Source organism: Trachemys scripta, chromosome 4, assembly GCF_013100865.1.
Source record: "Trachemys scripta elegans isolate TJP31775 chromosome 4, CAS_Tse_1.0, whole genome shotgun sequence".
NCBI lineage: Eukaryota > Metazoa > Chordata > Testudines > Emydidae > Trachemys > Trachemys scripta.
In genome coordinates, this window is record NC_048301.1 from 14,676,300 (window position 1) to 14,684,377 (window position 8,078).

Sequence of the window (8,078 nt, forward strand, 5' to 3'; positions counted from 1 at the left end):
AAGGGCGGCTGCACAGGCCAGCTACTTGAGCACATACCCAGGCTCCCGAGTGAAGTTGTACAGTGCGTGCTGCCATCTGGGCTGCTGCAGTATCCCTGTTGTTATTTGGCTTAGCTAAATCAAAGCTAGCTCAGGTATGTCTACATGCGTTGCAGTTACACTTTTGATTGCACTGTAGACACACAATTGCAGAAGAGTAGTATCCTTTTCTAGTCACGTCTCTTCTGCTTCAGCCAATGTTGCAGACTCAGGGAGTAACTCGTGGTAGTCGCTTTCACTACCCACTCACAGGCTTGAATCCAATCAATAGGGACAGATATTACTGAAAAATAGCTGTTTATTGTGAAATGAGTTGGAGATTATTCCAGGTCTTTGCATCATGAAAAACATCATAGCAATTGGCAATTGAACTTGGGTTTCATTTCAGCCCAAGTTGGCAACCTGCCTACTTTGCTGTGTAAATGCAGGCTAATCAAGCCCAAGTGCTGTTAGTTCTCTGAATCTATCCAACTTGGGCAGTACTTTTTGTCGAACTCCTCCCTTATTCTGCACTGCATTTTAAACCTTTGTTCGCCTGCTCCATTTCTGTTGCATTTCCTCAGCATTTAAACAGAGATGCCATCCAATAAATCTCTCTCCCGTGCTGCCTGATGGCCAGAATCTGACACCAGCCTTATGGTAAAGCTGTGGGGTGACATCAGTAAGACCCACAAGACCACTTCCACAGGAACCCAGGAAGGACAGACAAGTTCTCCCACAACACACAGCAAATGAATTCATAGGAATGGCCCAGTTTAATGCATGACTAAAGAACCACAGGATATCCTGCATGAAATTCAACACAGCACAAGGGCTAGTTCAGCACCATTATGGATGCAGTCTCACAGGTAGGGCTCTGCAGTAGGGATGCTCCACCCATGCTAGTCTAGCCCAGGCTAACTCTGAGGTGAAGACATACTCTTCCAGTAGGTGCTTCCAGAAGGAGTACAGTGGGTTGCATCTGATTTGTGGATAAATATGTATTTATTTATATGGTGCCTATCACTGTAGCATCAAGGGCTTATTTACAAAGTTGATGGATATTAATGCTGTAATCACAATAGACTTCGCTGTCTATTGAAAGTCAGTGGGAATTATGTGTGTCCTGCTGCAGTGTCAGGAAAGAAGGGTGTCCAGCGAGATTAAGGTCCTGACCAGTTTCCCATTGAAGTCAATAGAAGCTTTGGCATTTATTTCAGTGAGACCCGAACTGGAGCTCAAGACAGCTCCTTTACACCCATCACTGTGGTCTCTGAACCACTGAGCAAGCACATCAGGAAACCGAGAAGGAAAAAGGTCTGGCATCCTTTTGTTGACTTGTTCTCTTCCCTATTTCCTGCTCCATCCTCATTGAGCTACTTTCTGACTCAATGCCCAGCCTGCTGTGAATTAGGGGTAATTAGTCATATGTAAGTAATAGGTTACTCAGGAAGTTCTGCTCACGAAATAACTTAGTGAACTTTGTACATGTATAAAGGTCAGGAAAAGTGACTAAGTTGCTACATACTATAATGAGTTACTGTTAGCAGGTACTGGCAAGATGAGAAAGGAAAAGTGCATAAGAAATTGTTGAAGTTAAGTGGCTTGAAATTTCATGTCGGGGAAAACATTTATACTTCATATCATCTCTAAATCGACTATAGCACCATTTTTTTAGGGAAATGTTTAATTGCTAAACAAGCTTCCATTTTTAATATTGTTCTGAAACACTACCACCCTTTGATGGATAGGTCTTTACTACAGATTGCGTGTATATTTGGCATGAGAGAAATGCACACAAAAGGGCCTGTCTTAACAGTGCATAATGAGACCATAGCACTTACAACTCCTCAGCCAGTTCTCATAGACTCATAGACTTTAAGGTCAGAAGGGACCATTATGATCATCTGGTCTGACCCCCTGCATGCTGCAGGCCGCAAGACCCTTCCCTGGACTCTGCCGTTGAAGTCCCCAATCCTGTGTTTTAGTGACTTCAATCGGCTGAGACCCTCCAGTTCATGCAGCGAGATTTTACACTTTCTAAACAATTAACGTGGATACTATTAATACTTTGCACACTGAGCATTTATCTAGTGCCTTCCATCCAGGGATCTCAAAGGATCTACTACACCTGTGTGACTGTAGTGTTAATCTGGAGTCTCATTGCTTAAGTCACTTACAACTAAACAGGACGAGGCATTTGGGGATATACTGTGAGGCACAATCTAAATTTGTCACATGTACAGTGGTCCATAAACTCTTCAAACTTTAATGGTATAACAAACCCAGACAGTGGTGGTAAAGCTGTACAAGTGCCTCCTAAAATGAGCACATCACAGGTATCAAAGTTAGTTGCAGTTCAAAGGATTGCGACGGCAAGCTTGAAAACAAATTATGCTAATGGCTAGAATAAACCTGATCCTGTCCAATTTTCAAAGCTCTGCAGGTTTTGACCTGACTAGTTCTTTTTCTTGTGCTATTTACCTAGTGTTCTAAGTGGCCAAATCAACCCTCCACATGCACTGAGATCAGCGCAGGCATTGAAGTGGAAGTGCAAAGGCAGCTTTGCACCTCCTTAGGCTGGGGTCAGCAAGGGCTACTTCAGCTCCCAGTGCCGCTTAGAGCTCCATTCCAGCAGTCATAGAATCATAGAATATCAGGGTTGGAAGGGACCTCAGGAGGTCATCTAGTCCAACCCCCTGCTCAAAGCAGGACTAATCCCCAGACAGATTTTTACCTCAGTTCCCTAAGTGGCCCCTTCAAGGATTGAACTCACAACCCTGGATTTAGCAGGCCAATGCTCAAACCACTGAGCTATCCCTCCCCCTAGCAGTCAGAAGTAGCCAGGACAGGGCACAGGAATGCCACTGTCACATTCTATCTCCCTCCCACCCCCGAAATGCCCTTAAAACATCCACTCTGCTGGGGCTCCTTTGGGAGTGGCACAGAGCCAACTGTGACACCTCTGCACCTGCACCTTTACATCAGGGGAATTCCCCAGAGGACTGTTACAGTGGTTCTGTGGCCCAGTTAAGTTGGTATAAAGGCGCTGCAATGCACCAGTGAATTTCTCCCTATCTTTAGGCTGGCTGTGCTTCATTTTGAAAGGTAAGTACACCTCTACCCCAATATAACGCTGTCCTCAGGAGCCAAAAAATCTTACCGCGTTATAGGTGAAACCGTGTTATATCGAACTTGCTTTGATCCACCGGAGTGCACAGCTCCACCCCCCAGAGCGCTGCTTTACCATGTTCTATCCGAATTTGTGTTATATCGGGTTGCGTTGTATCGGGGTAGAGGTGTATCTGGCCTCCTGTCGAGTGGCCTAGTGGTAGTGCTCTTCAGTGTTTATGTGGGAGATCTAGTTTTGGTACCTGTTCTGATTATTTCTGTCCTTGAGGCTTCAGTGAGCAGAACAACAAAAATATCACAAGTCCACAGCCTTGCTGCCGGGAGCTATGATATTGTCACATCTCATAAGCTAAGCAAAACTGGCCTTCATCAGTTCTCAGATGAGAAACCTCAAAGGGATAAAAAAGAGTCTATGTTATATGTGTATCAAACTGCAGCAGCTATTCGCCCTGCCATTTCTATTTAAACGTCACAGTCACCACTTTTTCTTCTTAAAAAAAACAAAAACAAAACATGGTTGCATGCAAAAATGACTTTGGTTTGTTAAAATTAAGAACCTACATAAATAAAAGTCAGGGACTGAAGGATATTACAGCAACGCCAACTTGCACCCCAGGAGCGTTCATTACAACATTATACAATATGTACACAGGCATGCAAAAGGTTACCTATATGCACCAAAACTTATCTTTTAACAAGTGTAGCTCCTTATGTGTCATGATTGAATAGTATATCACATTACCCAGCTTTATGTGAGCATTTTTTGTTGTTATTTATTTATGTCAACCAAGTATGGGGCCCCATTGTATGTGCACTGTACAGACAGAGTAGCAGACAGCACCTGTTTATAATCTAAATTGACAAAATAGACACAGCGTGGCAGAGGGGGTATAATACAGAAGCAGGGTGATCTATATGATGGAATATAATGAAAGCTTTTGTCATAGGACTCAATCTTGTGAGGTGCCAATTGCCTCCTGTGGGAGTTCAGCACCTCTTGCGTCTATTTACCATGCACAGGATCAGGCCCATAATCCACATGATCAAGGAGACATATTTAACATTGCTGTGGAGGCTTCAATGCTAAATGCACTGACTCTGGCCAAAATTTCCTCTCTCCACTCTCCCTAGCTGTGGTTGCATGGTGTGCCATGTTCTAGTTGTTATTCTCTTTCCCAGATGTTTCATACTGTATGTCTGTGTTCCTGTGTTTATGTAAAGCTTCATTCATGAGACCTTCCTATGTTAATCTCTTCACCAACAAAGTATTGGCATGTATTTGTGCTGGCACAGTTCTCTCTTGTTTTGTATTTGTCTGAGTTCGATTGCAAGCTCGTTGGGACAGGACCTTGTCCTTCTGTGTTTGGTAAAGCACCACGTACGCTTGTCATGCTGCATACGTAAAATCCCTTGACATCCTTTGGAACAAAAGGTACTACACTAATGTATTATATTCAGCACAGAACATTTTCTTAATACTATATTAACATAATTTATTTTACCTGTGCTGTATTGCAAAAGATAGAGATATTAGTCCTATGTGGCAACATGAAAATTGTACCGTGATTGCATTGCAATCATATTTCTCCTACAGCGAGGCTATGTTTGTAGGAGTCCTGCTCCCATTGAAGTCAGTAGGAGTCTTTCCGCTATCATAATGAGAGTTGGATTGGGCCCACTGACCCCAGTCCTGCAAACCATTATATACTCGAGTAGCTTTTTGCAAGTGAGTAGTCCTATTCATCTAAATAGGATTACTCATATGTATAAAATTATTCATTAAGAGTCTGCAGGATTGGGGACACAGTTTGTAAAAGACTTTAGTGCCTTGACTTTTTGGATGAGTTGCGTCTATTTGTTCTGCAAATGGAAAGTGAGCTTTCTGAGCCATGCCCGCTGACTTCTAAACTGAAATGTTTGAGTCATTGCTATGGGAAGAAGTAAGGAATCTTGCCTCCTGCCACTTCCCCTACACAGCTCCAGGAGCAGCTCTGATGTGAGCCAGGAGTGCTCTGAGCACCTGCTGCCCAGTCTGAGATGCAGCTGCTCAGTAGCACCCCTACTGGCCACCTGGTGCATCCCTCTGGTTGCCCCATTCCTTATCTGTAAGAGCCCAGTTGGTTCTGCCTGTGCCTAGGGGAGCACTAATCAGAGGAAAGTTCCTCTCCCTCATATAGCTTACAAGAGGGAAAAAGAAGAGAAAACTGCAAACCAACAACCAGTTACAACTCCCTCCCTTTGTGCTACAGTCCCAGCACAGATTAGAGCTCTAGGGGGTGCTCTAATTTATGCCAGCTGGCTATGGTCCCTAAAGAACATAAACCAGCTGTGGATAATCTGAATGCAGCACATTCCAGCCACTTTCCCTCCCTGGCTGTGTTGCAGAAGCTGCAAGGAGGAGAAAACTATGCTGGCTCTCACTGCCTGCTGGGAACTTGCAACTGGTTGGGAGTTGGAGTTAGGGTGACCAGACATCCCGATTTTATCGGGACTGTCCCGATATTTCCTTGTTTGTCCCGCATCCCGACCGACTCTGCCCCCTCCTTCCCCCATTGGCTCCCTCCCCAAATCCCACCTCTTCCCCAGGCTCACCATTCCTCCTCCCTCCACAAGCGCTGGAGGGAGGCCCGGGAGACGCAGGGGAAGCGCGGGGCCAGGGTGAGTGAGAGTCCGGCCTGGCCCGAGCAGGCAGGACTCAGGCGGGCGGTAGGGAGAGTAGGGGGGGGGTGGTCCGCAGGGCCAGGCAGTGGCTGTTCTCCCCCACTGGGCAGCGGGACTCGGGAGCAGCTGCTGCTGCAGCTCCCACTGCCGCGGGGGGAGGAAGCGGCCGATGGCCAAGCTCGGCGGCTGCGGCTCTGGTGCCCGTGCCCAAACCTGCTGCGGGGACCCAGCAGCGCGCACGCTGCGCCCAGCCCCTGGCCAGTCGTGTCTGAGCTGCTGCCCAGCTGGTGCTATCCCGCAGCGGCCCCGGGGCGGAGGCATCGGCAGCCCAGCCCCGTTTGTTCCCTTGCGGGACCCAAGCAGGACGGGGGGACTGGGGCCTGCTGCCCCCACTCCGGGGCCGCCACGGGATATCACCAGCTTGGCAGCAGCCCAGAGGCAACTGGCCAGGGGCTGGGCGCAGCGTGCGTGCTGCTGGGTCCCCGCAGCAGGCCCCGGCTCGGGGGGTTCGGGGGTGCCAGTGGGAGCTGCAGCAGCGGCTGCTCCCGAGTCCTGCTGCCCAGGGGGGGAGAACAGCCGCCGCCTGGCCCCGCAGGCCACCCCCCACACACACTCTCCCTACCGCCCGACTGAGTCCTGTCTGCGCTCAGGGCCAGGCCGGACTCTCACTCACCCTGGCCCCCCGCTTCTCCTGCGTCTCCCGGGCCTCCCTACAGCGCTTGTGCAGGAAGGGTTGTTGTTTTTTTGCCCCGCCTCCTCCCCCCACGCCCCGATATTTAACTTGGTTGATCTGGTCACCCTAGTTGGAGTGATCCTTTTCGCAGTGCCTGAGAGGCACAAATGAAGATGAACAGGACAGAGCATGTGGCCCCAAGTACTGAGCATGGCCCCATGAACTGTTTGAAATAACTTGTCCAGCCTTGAGGCTGAAAAGGTTGGACATGACTCCTTTACATCTTTCATAATGAAAAAGACGCCTTTAAAAATGTTTGAGTTTTAATAAGGGTAACTTGAAATTATGTTTTCATTGTGTTGTACAATACCATGGGGAAATTGAAAAGAGATGGGGAAATCTTTTCATAAATATTTTTAATAACAGTGTGCTATCATGGACGTTTATTTATTGTGCCCATAAAATCTCAGCTATAAGGCTGCACCATTTTTTTGCATGTTATAAAGTGTATTATTTGGTGAGTCTCATCAGTTGTACTTGGTGCTGTACAAAATGCAGAGGAAAAACACAAGCCCTGCCCCAAGCATCTGATAGTCTCGAACAGCCTTGGCTGCACAGGGGATTTCACTCATCAATAACCAGCCATCAGTGTAGCAGATGGAAACCCAGTAGACAGGCCAAGCCATGATTTACACCCGTGCAGTTTATTCAAGTAAGGATAAATTGCCCTGGCACCAGTCATGGCTTGTAGTGGCTTACTCTTCCTATGCTAGGAGCATACATCAATGACTGGCCATCCCCGCCTGAAATTCCTAGGGACAAGGCCTTGCCTTGACCCTGCAATTAGACCCCTGTGGATGGCTCCCTGTGCCCATGCAGAAACCCACTGAAATCAATGGATGATGTAGGGATTAAGCTACGTGTGATTTCACAGGATGCAAGCTATTACCCTAAATTAACAAATGTAGACATCTCTCTTCCTCAGCAGACCTGTCTTGATGGGGGGCTGTGTGTGTATGCATTTTCTTTACAGGCCTGCCTGTGTGGGTGTGATGTCTCTGCAGGCTTCTCTTGTTGATGTTAGTGAGTGCTGGTGGTGATATGCTGACCCATCTGTGTGTCCATGTTGGGGAGGGGAGTTTCTCAGGCCTCTCTTTGTGTTTGGAGGGGTGAAAACCTCTGCCAACCTGTCTCTACCTAAAGGGGTAAGAATCTGTGTGGGGGAGGGGTTCTCTACCACCACTGGGGATGTGTGTGTGTGGGGTCTCTAGCCCCTCTGTGTGCACGGGGTGCCGGTGGTGGCAGGTTCGGGGTGGGGAGAGTTCTCTAGCCCCGCTGTGGGCACGGGGGGTCTCTAGCCCCGCTGTTGGCATGGGGTGCCGGTGGCAGGCTCGGAGTGTGGGGGGGTCTCTAGCCCCGCTGTGGACACGGGGTGCCGGTGGCAGGCTCGGGGTGTGTGTGGGGGTCTCTAGCCCCGCTGTGGGCACGGGGTGCCGGTGGCAGGCTCGGAGTGTGTGTGTGGGGGTCTCTAGCCCCGCTGTGGGCACGGGATGCCGGTGGCAGGCTCGGGGTGTGTGTGTGTGGGGGGGTCTCT